The following is a 16,100-nucleotide window of genomic DNA, read 5'->3' on the forward strand; positions in this document are numbered from 1 at the left end:
AGTGTGCACACACATCTGCGGGAGCTACAGTCACGTCAGTGCAGAGGCTCCCCTCCCCCACCCACCTCCCCTCTCCAATTAATCACCAAGTCCTGTCAAATCTGCTCATAATCGCTGCTCCAGCCTGCCCCGCCTCTCTTCCTTCCTGCCACCTCGGCCAAGACCAAGTCAACCCCTCTCGCCCAGGCCAAGCCACAGGCCAGCCTCTTTCATGGCTCCCTGATGGTGTCTGGGTCCCAAACTTGCCTCACCCTGTCTCCCACACCTCTAGTTCTGTAACCCTAAAGATCTTGTTAAATCCCATCTTGGATCCTGTCTTCCCACCCTCTTCCCCCGCCCCCCCCCCAACCCATCAATATTTGATGTTTATCCTGGGGTAAAGCAAAGCTCCTTAGCTGGTGCTCATAGACCCTTTCCTGGTCTTCTCATCCTTCTCTCTCCCTCCCTCTCCCACCCTCTCCTCCCTCTCCCTCCCTCTGTCTCTCTGTCTCTGTCTGTCTCTGCCTCTCTCTCTCTCTCTCTCTCTCTCTCTCTCTCTCTCTCTCTCTGCCCACCCATGTGGTACTACAGAACTAGTTAGGATCTCTCTTGTTTCTGTGCCTTTGCACATGACTTACATGGCTTTTGTTTTAGTTATTGTTTGTTCAAGTCCCAGTACTGAGACTTGAACTCAGGGCCCCTCACTCTCATTTGGCTATTTTACTCAAGGCTGGCAGTCTATCCCTTAAGCTATGCTTCCACTACTTTTGGCTTTTTGGTGGTTAGTTGGAAAGAAGAGTGTCTTGGACTTTGCTGCCTGAGCTGGTTTCCAACCTGGTCTTTGGGTCTCAGCCTCTGGGGTAGCTGGAATTAATTATAGACATGAGCCATCAGAGAGGCCTCAGGCCTCACCTCTGATAGGAAGCCTTCCAGGACTGCTGTATGCATAAACTGGGTTAGGAACTTTTGTGTTCTTCTGATAACTTAGCTGCCCTCTCCTGACCACATACACATTTCATGTATTTCCAATGTTTTTTTTCTTGAAATTTTGTACATTTGGAAGAGACAGAAAAGTATAAATTAAAAAAAAACACTCATAATCCTCTCGGATTAACTCAGTTTATTTCCTTCCAGACTATCTTTACATGAATTGATGTGATATTTTTATAAAATTGAGATCATCCATGTATGGTTTTGTTCCCTGCCTTGTTTCAGTTTTTATATCATGAGCATTTCCCCAGGTTATTAAAAATTCTTCAAGAACATGACTTTTAATGTTTGCATAATATTCTTATATTTGGATGTATTATAATTTATTTAACCGACCCTCTGATGCTAAACATTCATGTTGATTGTGATTTTTTTTCACAGTTACAAATAACAGCAATAAGTGTCTTCGTGCATGTTTTTTTTTTTAAACATCTTTAGTTATTTCTTAGATTGACTTCCTAAAAGTAGATTCATGGAACCAGAGACTGTTTGAAAAACTGTTAACACTGGCACCCCAATGACCTTCTAGAAAAGTCCTTCTAATTTACCCTTCCATCAGCAGAGTCTGAGAGTGGCCCAGATTTCAGTCCTCAGGAACACTGGTGCTGTCTTAAAAAACAAAAAAACAAACAAAAAGATGAGGCAAAACAAAAATCTATATTAATTTCAATAGCTGAAATCCGGTATTGTCTTGTTTTAATTTGCATTTCTTTGACGACTGGTGAGGATAAACCTTTTGTGCTCCTGTTTTTATATCAGGCATGGATCGTACCCATGTATAATTATATTTGTGCATGCTGCCTGCCCCTGCTTCACCCACCTCAGCTCTTGAGGGCAGGAGTTGGAAGAGAACAAACAACTGCTAAAGCACTGGGTGGGTTGAGATGGAGACTAACTTCAAGCTGAGCTTTGATGTGGCTAGGACCTGAGTTAAGCTGGCACTGGTGGCTCACACCATCAATCTGAGGATTGTATCTAGAAGCCAGATACAGTAGCAAAGTCCTTCTTCTTCTTCTTCTTCTTCTTCTTCTTCTTCTTCTTCTTCTTCTTCTTCTTCTTCTCCTCCTCCTCCTCCTCCTCCTCCTCCTCCTCCTCCTACTCCTCCTTCTTCTTCTTCTTTTTCTTCTTGTTCTTTGCCAATCTTGGGGTTTGAACTCTAGGTTGGGTGTCATCCCTGAGCTCCTTTCTGCTCCAGGTTAGTGCTCTACCACAGCATCACTTCTGGCTTTTCCTGTGATTAATTGGAGATAAGAGTCTCAAGGACTTTTTCTGCCTGGGTTGGCTTTGAACTGAGATCCTCAGATCTCAGTCTCCAGAGTAATTAGGATTACAGGTGTGAGCCATGGGTGCCAACATTCCTGAGACTCTTTTATCCATTAACTACTCCACAAAAAACCAGAAGTGGTGCTGTGGATCAAAGTGGCAGAGCACTAGCCTTGAGCAAAAGAAGCTTAGGGCCAGCTCCCAAGCTCTTAGTTCAAGTCCTGGGACCAGCATGCGCACGTGCGTGCGCACGCGCGCGCACACACACACACACACACACACACACACCTGAGTTAGCTTAGCTTTGAGACTTGAACCACCTAACCTTTTGGCCTTGGTTTCCTTCTAGGTTAAGAGGGTTTTGATGAGGCCTGGGCCAAGGAAGGGTGTGGAAGAGGTGGGTTAAGGGCCAAGAGGGATGGTGATTGGTGGAGGCTGGGATGCTGATTTCTAATTATGCCCAGAGTCTTGGCCTTGCCTGGGGGAGAAGGAAAGTATGGGCATGGCCAGTTCAGCCCGCCCAGGGGCAGGATGGTGCTCACAAGCCTTTGGAGCAGACATGGGTGGGAACATGGAAGGCTTGTAGACAAGAATGGGAAGGGTCGGGGCCGGGAGTTTGGCCTAGTGGTAGAGTGCTTGCCTAGCATGTATGAAGACCTGGGTTCAATTCCTCGGTACCACATGCATAGAAAAAGCTAGAAGCTGTGCTGTGGCTCAAGTGGTAGAGCTCTTGCCTTGAGAAAATCCCAGGGACAGTGCTCAGGCCCTGAGTTTAAGCCCCAGGACTAGAAAAAAAAAACCCTCAAAATAATTAAAAAAAAAAAAGAATGGAAAGGGTCATGGCACCCAACTGGCATGCGTTGAGGTCTAGCGACGACAGGAGCTGTGTCTTCATGTGAGTCCAAGAGCAGTTCTGTCACCATCTGTGAGCTTTGTGTGCTGCGGGCTGCTTACCATGCCTTTGGCTAGCATGGCTTGTTCACCAGGATTGATGCCCATGGAACAGAAAGGGAGAGTGGCTCTGCTTGGGTGGCACAACACCTCTTCCAGAGCTGGCCCATCACCGCAGGGAGTGTCTTGGAGACAAACCTCTCCCAGGGGTGCCTCACCCATTTTGTCTCAGGACATGTTCCAACCCAGACATGCACAATTTCTCCCTACATTACCAGCCTAATGATACTGTCGTGTGGAGTCAGGGAATGAGGAGGGATTGGCTTTTTCTCAGTAATTAATGTGAGTGATGGGCCTGGAGATAGAAAAGCAAGCACCCCCTCCCATCCCAAGTGAGAGGCAGCCCTCAGGAGAGTGAGCTTGGCTGTCCCCTGCCTCTGGGAAGTTGAGGTCTCCTCCTTGGATGGGGTAGGCCCCCTGCCCTTCCTTTTCATAAAATCTCAGGAGATCACTAAGCACCCATGGTCAGGAAATTCCTTTCTGAGCCTTCCCACCACCCTTCATGCTGCAGGTCAGCCTGCCTGGCCACTAAGTCTCAAGAGAGCTGCCATTACTTTTAGGGCATCCTTAGCTAATGAGAATGTTTTCTTTATGGCATTTATTGAAGGCCACATGCGTGAACACATCTGAATGGGGTGGCACTGGTGGAGGTGGCTATTTCCAGCTTGGTGAGGGCTCAGTAAAAATCATGGACTGTCTGTGGGCAGGTTTGGTTCTGATGAAAGCCTATCTGGCTTTCCTTTCTAAAAGAAGCATTCAAGAATACTGCTGTGCCTCAGTATCCCCTCTGTCACCAATAAAGTGTATTTAGTCCATCCCGTTATCTTCTTGGGTGGAGATGGGAGTAAGTCAGTCCACCACCCCCTCTCCCCCTCCCCGCATAGCAGCTCCTAGGCCACATACAGCTCCAGAGATCCCAGCCCCCCTCCCCGACCCCTGAAGATTTACAGACAGCTCTTCAGGGCAGGAAGAGACAATGTGGGGCCAGAGAATGCATTTGGTGGCCAGCAAAGGGTGCTGGAAGAGCAAGCTGGGTGTAGGGATTTACAGATTTAAAAAATGGCCTCTTTTCTTCTCTGTAAGGGGCTGAGAATTTGGCCAGTGCTTGCCTAGTATGCACAGAGACCTGGGTTCAATTCCTTGGTACCACATGCTTAGAAAAGCTGGAAGTGGTGCTGTGGCTCAAGTGGTAGAGCGCTAACCTTGAGGAAAGCCCAAGGACAGTGCTCAGGCCCTGAGTTCAAGCCCCAGGACTGGTGAAAAAAGAAAAAGAATAAAAGAAAAAGAAAATGGTGCCTGGTTCTAGCATCTACAGAGGAGGTGAGAGGAGGGAGGGCGAGGGTCCACAGGAGCCTCACAGTGGAGGCTGGTGATGCCAGAGGAAGCAACTTGAACTTCATCCTGACAGCACCAGGGGGTCATTGAAATCCAGGCAAAGGAGATGTGTGGTTGGATCTGTCCTTAGGGTCACTGCCTGGGGGAAACCATTGTGCAGATATGATGGGTGGCAAGATTAGCAGCCCCTGCTAGGGTCTCTGGGGTTCCTGAGATGTTAAAAGAGGAAACCAGAGGATACCCCACAGGCAGGGTGAAGGTGAGTTGGGTGGTTGCTGGAGATCCAAGATCTGGAGTTGAACATGAGACTCAACCATCTCTTGTCTCCCTCTGAACCCTCCATGGCTTCCAAGCCTCTAGGGGACAGTTTGTTTGCCTTTCCTGATGACAGCTCCAGTACAGACTTAATTCCCTTTCCATCCTGCGCTCTAGGTTAACATGGTTTCTCCCTTACCCTTGAGCTCATTCTAGGATTCAGGGTTCTGTGACATCACCTAGGATCCCATGGGCTTTCCCCCTCCCCTCCTCCTCCATGAAGCCAGCCTTGGATGCTCAGCTTCCTCCCCCCTCCCCCACTTCACCTTCCCTCCCTTTCCTTCTCCTCACTCAGAATAGGACTGGGCAGACAAAATAAGCATCAACAGTTGCCTAAAGATCCTCAAAGAAGCATTGCAGGCTGTGGCCCAGGCCAGGCCAGAAAGCATCCTCCAGGGGCCCTGGCGGGACCGGGCCTGGGTGAGCAGTCTTATCACAACGATCTTTCCTCCAACAGAGCGGTCCTTATTGCTCCAAATTAGGCACCAATTTGCCCATGTAATTGTTTGCTAATTGGTATGAAATCCTAGTGTAATTAGTTGGGCCCCTTATCTGGGAGCCTGGGGAGCCAGAGGCAGTGGGGAACCCTTTGGAGCAGGGAGGGTCTAAGAGGGCTGGGGACAAGGGTTTGGGAGAGGCATTCTTCATCAGGAAAGGGTCAGAGAGTAACAGAAATGGCAGGATCTCACAGGTAAGGGGGCCACTGGAAAGACCAATGCTTCTCACCCATCTCACAGGTGGAGAAACTGAGGACACAGGACCTTTCCAGGAGAAGATGAAGAATTGGGGTGGACATTCCCGGTCACCAGTCTCCTGTGACTATAGCTCTGGATGGAGTTGGCATAGCCCGTGGCCTTGTGGTATGTGTCTTAAGAAAGGAGGTAGGGGGAATGGGCGTGGTGGGCCACCCACCTTCTCAGCACGAGGCAGAGGCCTGGCCTAGGTGTCACAGGAGCAGTGGAGACAAATAAGAGGCTCAGAGAAAGCCAAGCTTTTCTTCTTCCACCAACAGGTGGAACACCCTCCCCAGCCCCCAGACTTCCTGCTGCTTCTTATCACTCTAGAAAGGACCTGGAGAAGGTTCTAGAACTGACTCCTCCCAGCTTGGGAGAGCTGCTTGTTAAAGTTTTAGGAGTTGTGCCAGCCAGCTGGTCATCCTGGGAGGATTTACACCATGAGAATTGGCAGATGGTACAGGCCAAGGCTATACTTCTCCAGCCCTGGGCCAGTTAGCTACCCAGGTGCTGGTGTCATTATTGACCCAGCCATCTGACTGTGATAGTGTCTCCCCAGAGGTTCCGGTTATGCCAGAGCTGGAAGGTCATGCTTCAATGTCCCTTCGAAGCCCCAAGGGAAGCCAGCCTGGAGGCCCCTTGGGAAGTCTGTGGCCCAGGCCTTCTGATGCTCAGATCAGGCTCCTCTTGGTCCTCAGCTTCCATAGCATCTGTCATGGAGGCTGTGGGGTGAAGTGAGGATTCAGCTTCAAGCTTGAGGAAGGAGGAACTGCTTTCATTGACAGGATGGGGGGGCAGTGGGAGCCCAGGAGACCACAGAGGGTCACCTAGGAAGGAGCTCCTGCCAATAACCTAGCCTGTTTTTCTGCCTCTTTCTCAGGTAGCCAGGTAGGATGGGCGGCTGGTGCAAAGGACAGTTCTGGAGCTGTCATTTTCATCTTATGATCCCCACCTTTTAACCCCATCCGTAGCTGCCAATCTCTCCACCATCAACTCTTAGGACTGCAATTTTCTTCTGCATCAGTGCTGAGGCTTTAATCCCTATCTTTACCCAAAACATTCCTGTGTCCTGGTCACTGTCTTTGGATGTCCTGAAGGCACCTCAATGCAGCAAGTCCAAAATAGAAATGATCGACTTCCCACACGTCTTTCCCCATCTGAGTAAATGGCACGCTCCCCCACAGGGCCTTTGCACTTGCAATTCCCCGTTTGGATAGCTCTTCCTCTAAACACCCATCATCTCCCTCAGGTGTCTGCTCAGATGTCACCTCAGAGACATCTTCCTTGACTACCTTCTCTAAAACTGCTCCCACCCTCCTCCTCCCCCACCTCTTCCTCCCCCTTCCTTCTCTCCTGGCCCCTTACTCAATATGGACTTCCATCACTATCATTATTAACAGAGACAGAAACTTCCCATCTTTTCAGCACAGCAGTCTCGGGGATCTAGTCATTTCTTGGGGTTAGGACTGAATCTGTTTGACTCACCAGTGCTGGACACTTCCTGTCTCCGTGATTGTTAAATGAATGCGTCTACCTGTAGCCAGTGCCCTTCTCAAATTCACTTCCCATCTGCCTAGGTTCTTCCTTCCTCTTCCATCCTTTCTTCTCCTCCTTCCTCCTCCTCTTCCTTCTTCTGCTTCTGCTTCCTGTCTTTGCCTCTGTCTCTCTCCTCTTTCATCATCAGCACTACAGCTTTGTCACTAAAGGTTGGCACTTGACCACTTGAGCCACAACTCTATTTCTAGCTTTTGGATGGTTAGTTGGATATACAAATCTCATGGACTTTTCTGCCTGGGCTGGCTTTGAACTGTGACCCTTAGATCTCAGCCTCCTGAGAAGCTAGAATTACAGGTGTGAGCCACTCCATCCCTGACTCCAGTTATTTCTTAAACAAACATGACTCTGATTCTTTGCTATCCAAAACCATGCAGAGATCGTCTTTTCTTTCAGGAAAGATCCTTCCTCCAGTTTTGTTTACGAAGCCCTCAGTAATGTGTTTCCAGTCTAACCTCCCACTTCATGCAGCTTCCCCCACACACACTACCCTGCCACATGCATGCACATATGTGTACACATGCACACACATGAGTCTGTGGCTGTTTGTCTGGACTCTCACTTCTCAGCGGTTCCTCTGTTCAGTCAGTCAGCATCATTGGCACAGGTGCTGTGTGCCAGGCTCTTGTGTGGAAAGGTCCTGGGAGAAGTTGACCCTCTCCCGTCTCAGAACACTGTGTGTCTGGCAGAACAGGAGGCCCTGAAACAGTCATTCCATAACTAGGTCCTCCTTACTGATCCCGGAATCCTGACATCACCTCCCTGCCTGTCCCCAGACAGGACTCCAGGGACCCCGTGAAGAGGCAGCCCCGGGTCCTTGCCGTGGGATGGCCCCTGGTAGAAAAGAATGGCTTTGGGTCTACCCCGTCCCTCAATCTTTGTTCCAACACTCGGATGGTGGGAAGTGGAGTGAGCCCCCTCTGGGTTCCCAGGGCATGACCAGGCCGAGGGCTCATCAGGTGACTCACGGCTGCTCTGGAGCTTCTGAGTCTTGGCCCTCTTCATTCCGAGGATCTAGATCTGAGAACAAGTGGTGCTCAAACGACCATGAGGTAGACACAGGACTTGCCAGAATGTGTTGGGTCTCAGGGGTCTTTGGGAATGCTTTCTGATGGACTTAGGACTTCAACACGTAAGCGTGCCTGTGCTGGCTCCACAGCTGGCCATCCTGCCTGCACTCTCACTGGAGTCTCCACCACAGCTACAGACTGTGAGGATCTATCTCACAGTGGGAAGGCCCATTGCCCAAGACAGATGAGTTGCCCTAAGCTCCCAGCACAGCAAACAGTCAACCAATGCTACTTGCCCTCCCTGGTCACGGCCCATCCTCTCCGGCCATTGCCTCCCCAGAGCCATCAAGCACCCACGGGTGGGTGCTCTGACTGCTGCAGGGAGGGGTGTGCATGCCCAGGGGGATGGCGCCTCCTCTGTGAGGAGAGGGGCATGCAGAGCCCTCCCCGTGCCCAGAGGGCACACAGTTGCTCACCTGCACTGTGATTGCACACTCACGACCACACACACAGAGATGCACTTGCAAAGATTCATAATGACAGCCAAGTATACAGCGCACTGATATGCTTGCAGACACACACAGCGGCTGGAACACAAATACATGAAGACACGACTTGCCCATCTCGTCTGTAGGCTCATTCCTAAATAAAACCATGGAGGGGCTGTGCAAAGGCTCCCACAGGGCCTCACAGAGGCCAGCACAGAACACACGTCACACTCCCAGGCGTGATGTGCAGACACACCAGCAACGCACACACAACAGCACAATGCGGTTGCACTTGGGGCCTCAGCTGCCTTTGAAATTCAAATCTGAGCTCCCTTCCTCCACTCGGTGGCCCTGCAGCCTGGGCATCCGCTGGCTCTGAGCTCCTTGTGCCCCTGTACTCCCCTAGCAAGCGGAAATTGGAATTCATTCCAGGGGAGACATGGCCAGGCGCGGAGCACAGAGGGCCGTCCTGGCCAGTAGGGGCCCTTTGTGAGTGGGAGCCATGTGGAGCCCTAGGCCAGGAATGCATCTGGGTGTCCTCTCCACCATGTGACCTTGGCCTGATCCTGTGCCAGAAGTCTTGGGGATCCCACAGAAGAGGACTGAATGCAGGGAAGGCAGGCACAGAGCTGGCTATGCCAACTGGCAAAGTGGGCCATGGTCAAGTTTTCAGCCTACCAATGACAAGGCTGCCCAGAAGGCTACACAGCACAGGTCCTCGCTTGCAGTCCACACCATGGGCTCACCTAGGCCACAACCACCATAGACACTGCCAGTGATATCAATTGCAGACCCCAGTAGAGGCCCAGAACCTGCTGGTATCCTAGAGCTCCTATAGCAAAGGCAGGCAGAGACACACACCAAACACCAACACACACACACACACACACACACACGCACACACAAACACCACACCACACCATATCCTAGCCTACAAAACCAACACAAAAATGCCTATATCTTCCCTCTGTGCACACACATGTGTACACACACACACACACACACACACACACACACACACACACAGCACAAGGAAGTATCATACTTTGACAGCACACAAACTCCAAGGACACAAAAATCCAGGTCTGTCAACCCCCATTTTCCCTGAAGCTGAGTAGATGTGAGGATCATACATGCACATACACAGAAAAAGTAATGCACACGCGCGCGTGCACACACACATACACACACACACACAGAGCAGATCCCAGAGCCAAGACCAGCCTCTTGACGTACAAGGCCTAGGCAAAGCTACCGAGGCACACCATATACACACACAGACTCTTCCCCCTACACATTGACGCACACAACCACCCACTCGTGTACCCGAGCTCAGCCCCACTCACTCCCACTCTGACACAGAACACTTGCTCAGCCAGGCACTCTGGGCCCCTCCCTTCCAATCACAACACTTAGGAGCCCTTCCTTTCCTACCCCAATCTCAGGCCTTCCCCTGGCCTGACCCCCCCTACTCTAGGTCAGCATTGTACCAGGGCTGGTGGAGAGCTGGAAGGCCCACGTCCACCCAGCACTGAACGACTGTAGCAGCAGCAGCAGGCACTGCTAGTGTACTGCCCTGCCTGCACGTCCTGCTGGAGAGTGTTGCTGGACTGGGGTCAGTGGTCCTGGGCTTTGACCTCAGCCACCTGCCCCTGAATCTGGGCTGAGCACTGGGAGTCAGTCCCCCTGACTCCCAGTCTCTCACCCTGAGGGAGCTGATCTTCTCTAGAAGATCAACTCTAATCCTGAAATAAATTGTTTTCCACAGCTGGTGCTGGGTTTGTCCTCTGAGGGTTGGCAGGGAGGATGAGACTGGGCCAGGACTAAAGATGGGTTGAAGTTGGGCATTGCACACACACTGAGCGAGGCAGAGACTCATCCTGCTGGTCTCTCGCTAAGCCAGTTTCCCAGTCTGTGCAATGGGGCAACCATACCAATTTGAGCCTTCTGAACCAGAAGTGAAAAGCAGCAGGCAGAGCCTCAGTACAGAGCAGCTTGGCAGCAGGAGCCAGCTCCCCCAATGTCTAGGTCATCCCACCCTGTCTGCTCTGTCCATTGTGTCCTACTTGATCCAGGGCCAGTTCAGCAGGTCCCAGGCCGGGCACAGCCCAGGCAGAGGACCTGGGGCATCCCAGACAGGGGCACAACTGGTCCTCCACAGCCAGTGTGCCATGTTTGTGGAGAGTCCTGGCCCCTCCCCAAGTGCTTCTCCTGTGCCAGCCCTGGGCAGGAAGCTGGGCACAGTTGTTGGCATGTCCACAGGCCTCCCATGTGGTACTGCTGCTGCTGGTCACGTGGAGTGCCTGCCAAGGCCTGTCCTTCAGGCTTGCAGCAGGGGACTTCAGGATGTTTCTGACCCTTGCCCAGAGCTGGAAGTGATGACAGAAATGGCGGGGATGGGGAGAAAGTTGTGCCCTGATGCTGTGTGTGTGTGTGTACTTATCTCTATATCTATCTATCTATCTATCTATCTATCTATCTATCTATCTATCTATCTATTTGCAAGTCCCAGAAGAGCCTGTGGAATAGGGACTGTCAGTATGTGACCAGGGGTTATTTGACATGCTGGACCATGTACCTGTGTGTGTTTATACAACTCTGGAGAGCAGAAGATCTTCTAAAAAGGGAGAGGAACCCTGGAAAGAAGATGTAGAGCTGGGTGCTAGAGGTTCACGCCTATATTCCTCACTACTCAGGAGGCTGAGAGCTGAGGAGCACTATTCTAATCCAGCCCAGGCAAGAAAGTCTGTAAGATTCTTAGCTCTAATTAACTACTGGAAAATTAGAAGTGGAGCTGTGGTTCAGAGTGGTAGAGTGCTAGCCTTGAGCAAAATTGCTCAGAGAAGTGCCCAGGCGCCTCATGACTGATCCAAAAAAAAAAAAAAGTAGATCTGGACTCAGTTTCTCTTCAGGGATCCAACATGCACACTGTCCTGGTTACATGGGCAGGAGCAGAGAATGGGATTCCTATGGCAGCACCCCATACTTGAAGCCCTCTGGGTTCTTCTCTGAGTGGTCTCAGCAGATACAGCTCTCCTTGTAGGCGTTGGCTGTGTGTGTGTGTGTGTGTGTGTGTGTGTGTGTGTGTGTGTGTGTGTGTGTTGCTGGAAAGGGATCAAGGTCAGGACCCCAATTCTGAGTCATCTCCATATCTCCAGTCTGAAAGGAACCTGCATTCATGCAGATGACAGCTCCCTGCGCACAGCTCTGTGGGAAGTTCCCTGCCATTGTCATCTCTGTGTCTTTGCTAAGTTGAAGTCCTTACATTCTTCAGAAGGGAACCCAACCCTGAGGCATGGAGAGCTTAAGTGACTTGTTTAAGGTCACATGACTGGCTTGGGGGGGGGGGACAATGTTAGGGATCCAAATCACCCCAGAGCCTGAATGCTTTTTGGTTCACCCTGCGAAACAAAAATGCTCCTCCACTGGCAAGCATATATCAAGGGTCACAGACAGGAAACTGAGAGGACAGGCCCCTTCCCCTACCTCCCCCTTCCAATTATTCACTCACTCAACAGGCACTTAACTTGTGCTGACAGAGTGCTAGGTGCCAGCTGTGCATGGAAGGATAAGGTCCCAGCCTTCACAGAAGTCAGAGCTCACAGTGTGTGAGTGTGTGTGTGTGTGTGTGTGTGTGTGTGTGTGTGTGTGTGTGTGTGTGTGGTGGGGAATGTATAAGCAAAGGACATGTCTTTGGAGTCATGAGTGCAACCAAGGAAACATAGTGAGGGTAGGGGATGGCACATCTGGGGCGGGGGGTGCTGTTTTAGAGGACTCCTGGAGGAGGTGATATTGGAGCTGAGCCTTTCCTGACAGAGTTTGCCAAGAACAGAAAGGAGACTGTGTGATTGGCTGGGACATAATGTGGGAGGAGCAGAGATAGGTCTGGAGAGGCTAGTAGTGGCCAAGGCATCCAGGGCCTGGGACACCTCTTGGTAGAGGGCAGTGGGAAGCCCCTGGGGCCTGAGAAGGGCCATTAAGTTACAGATGGGAGAGATGGTTGAGTAGGTCCAGGAAAGTGGACTTGGTAGGGAAGCTAGGAGTAGGAGCCTGGAGATAAAGTCCCAGCCCTGGCTGATGGTGGCCAGAAGACAGTCTTGGCAGTGAAGATGTGAATAGAGCAGACTGGAGATATTTTTGGAGGTAGAAGCAACTGCTGAACTTGCCGATGGACTGCATCCCAGTGCCTAGAACATAGCAAATCCTCAGGAAATACTTGTTGAATGAATTGAAATAAGGAACCTTCTCAGTGTCAGACTCTGTAAACACTTCTGCATAACCTCCAGTGTGATATGTGTATGAAAATTACCCAAGACCCTGAAAGGCTTCACCATCCTCTGCCCAAGGAGTTCGAGAGACCAGAGTATACAAGGCTACACACAAACCAGACATTGGTCCTTTGGAGAGATTTGGCTAGGGAGAAATGAACCCCTTCTCCCTTCCCAATCTAAAGCATGTGTGTGTACACATGCGAGCACCCACACATCCCTTCAAAGCAAACAAAGGAAAGACTAATACTCTACCAAGATTGGGCCTGGCCCATTTGACATCTGCAGCAGAAAGGAGGGAAGCTAGCTCAGCAGGATTTCTTGCAGGTGTAGAGGGCATTCTACTTTTTCTACGATAGCCCTTCAGGATCCATGACACCTAGAGTAGTGAGGCATTGGTTATATGAGCCCTGAGGTAGACCATGGGGAGAAGATTATCACATGGTGGTGAGTGTCTCTGGGGACATAGGCTCAGTTCCTGGTAAATCAATAGACAGGCTGTGGATGGGGCTGGTAGACAACCTGATACCCAGAGCTTTGGGTGGCCCTGGAGTGCCAGGCTGAGTGGCCTTGGCAAGCAGGGGTTGAGTGGGGGGGTGCTCTAGGTCCCACCAGCTGGGAGGAAACCTGCCTAGGCGCTGGGCCAAATAAATCATTGGGAAAGGAAGAAGAACATTTTCTCATCTGTTTAAAGGGCAATGAAGCATATCGGTGCTGGCCCAGTGGGAGGCGAGGCTGAGGCTAGGCGGGTGAAACCAGGGGAGCTCTATGGCTCGACCCACCATCCTCTCATGAGCTGCCCCACTGGCTGGGGCTTTGATGGCTGTGTGTTCTCCTAGCTGAGCCATGGCGGGGTGGGGGGGGGGAGTTGTTATTGCTAACAGCAACAACAACAAATATATTGCTTCATTAGTGATAAGAACATTATTAGAAAAGGCCCCCCTTTCAGGGCCTAGCCCTTGTCAATCTATACTTTGACCTCTGAAATCCAGGCTCAGATGCTTTATACCATTTTATGGATGAGGAAACTGAAACCCAGAAAGCTCAAGGTCACCTTAGCATGGCAGTATGAGGGCAGGAAGGAGGCCTTGGTCTCTAGTTTTTTTCAGGATTGGTCCCCTTCATTTCATTAGTGGCCCTAATGGGGCCAGATGACAAGGGTCACTGTCCAGGTATGTGGTGGAGTGAGGGAGATGTAGGGGGAAACATCCTATCACTTTGCCCAACCCCTCTATGTTCCAGTTGTGGATGGTGCCCTTTCTCTGCTCCAGATTCCCTGGAGGCCCCTCCTGGGGCTAAGATTTGCTTTCCACCCCCCTCCAGCCTCCCGCCTGGGCAGCTCAGGGAAGTAATTTCTCTTCAACCAGCTGGATTTGAATATGGAAACAATTTGTAATTACTCCAAGTCCTGCCAGGCAGGGTGGCATTATCACCAGAGCGCGTGTGGAAGGGCAGGGGCTCCTAGGGAAGCCCTCCTATGGGGAGTCACCACTGGGGGAGAACTGCTAGCGAGCACCTGCTGCCTGGTTGGTCTCTGCAGCCGGGCACACTCTGGGCTGGCTAACCCCATCAGACTCCCACAAGCCTGGCTGACCTATCTAGTCTCTGCAAGACCTCAGGGACTGGGGTGCATATCTGCCAGTCCCTCACTTTGTTGTACTACCTGTCTTCCCTAGGGAGTACATTGTTGCAGCTGAATGAATGGGGTCAAAAAGTCAGAGGTCTAGCAAGGAACCCAGAAACAGACAAAAAAACTGACTGCTGAATGCAGCCCCTCCCATCACAGCCTCTAACCCCAAGCTAGATCAGGAGATGGTATGAGGGGCGGTGGGGTGGAAGAAGGGAGGCCTCCAGAATCCAGCTGCATCACAGCTGCAAGAGACCTGCCTGTTTCTTTGAGTGCTGGGTCTCTAGTATGCAAATGATCATGAATATTCAAAGAAGAGAGGCAGGTTACTTGTAAGAGAGAAAGGGGCTAGAGCACTGAAGGACAGTGTCCTGGAGACTTCCAAAGATCTGTCCTGTGTCCTGATGACAGTCTATATCCTGGCACACATTTCCCAATTTTGTTTAGCAATCCTTTTCCCCCTCATAGTACCAAAGGAAGAAGGGGCCCAGGATTTCCCACTGTGCCAGGAGGGCACTCAACACTGCAGATGACAAGGCCCGCCTGGCTCAGCTTTCACAGTAGCAGCTGAGCCTTCATACTCAAGGATGCCAGGGTGCCCAGCAAGAATCCAGGAGCTCTGCCAGCCAGTGCTAGGCCCAAGGCACCAGCTTCCTTGGGTTCCCATAGGGAAAGGGAAGGTGTCAGCCCAGCCTTCCTCCCTGCTTCATATAGTCTTATAAATTCCCTTAAGGTGACAGGTGAGATTCCTTCATCGCCCCTTATTACCTCTTTCCATTAAAGTCGATAATCTCTCACAATCACTCACAACAAATGTCACTGCCACTGCTAGAGGGGGAGGGGCAATAGGGAACAGAGTGGTTCTCTGCCTGTCTTCTGGCCCCGGGGAATGGTGGGCTTTTTTCATCTAGTTTCATTCTCTAAGGGGACAAAACTCAAGAGATGTCTGTGGAAAGGTGGAGTTAGGGTTGGGTGGATTGAAGACTTCCTCGCCCAGTCCAGATTGGCCACCTCCTGGCTAGAGAGCCATCAAAAGTCTGTCCTGAAGCCATCCCACCCTCATTGCAAAACTGCCCCCTGCTGGCCTCTCTCACCAAAGCCATCAAATTAACCTACTTGTTCTGGCTGCAGTGGTGTGTCCCCAGTCTGCCCACCTTCCTGGTGGCAACATGCCCAGGCCACAAACCACCTGACCGGGGCCTTGAGCCATGGGCATCTCCCCCGGTACTGCTTCAGCCTTGTGGGCTCAGGCCCCACCCAACTGGTCCTGGGCACAGTGCCAGCATGGGGAAGGGGTGGGTCTGTGCATTTCCTTGGCTTCTACACAAACAGATGCAACATGGGGGCGCCCCTGGCACCAGGAAAGGCACTTGTGAGAATAGATACTCAGAAAAACATGGAACACTGCACACGTGCAGCATGCCCGTGCCTGAGGACATGCAACATTACAGCATTTACACCAGGGCATTCATTTAACATGCCACACTGCAGTGTACATGTGGCACCTGTGAGCCTGTGTGGTAGCTATCCGCCTTTCTATGGTCCCAGAATAAGCAATCCGCATTCCAGACTTGAGCACACGTCAA

Source organism: Megascapheus bottae, chromosome 6 (assembly GCF_031878675.1).
Source record: "Megascapheus bottae isolate mThoBot1 chromosome 6, mThoBot2.hap1, whole genome shotgun sequence".
Taxonomy (NCBI): domain Eukaryota; kingdom Metazoa; phylum Chordata; class Mammalia; order Rodentia; family Geomyidae; genus Megascapheus; species Megascapheus bottae.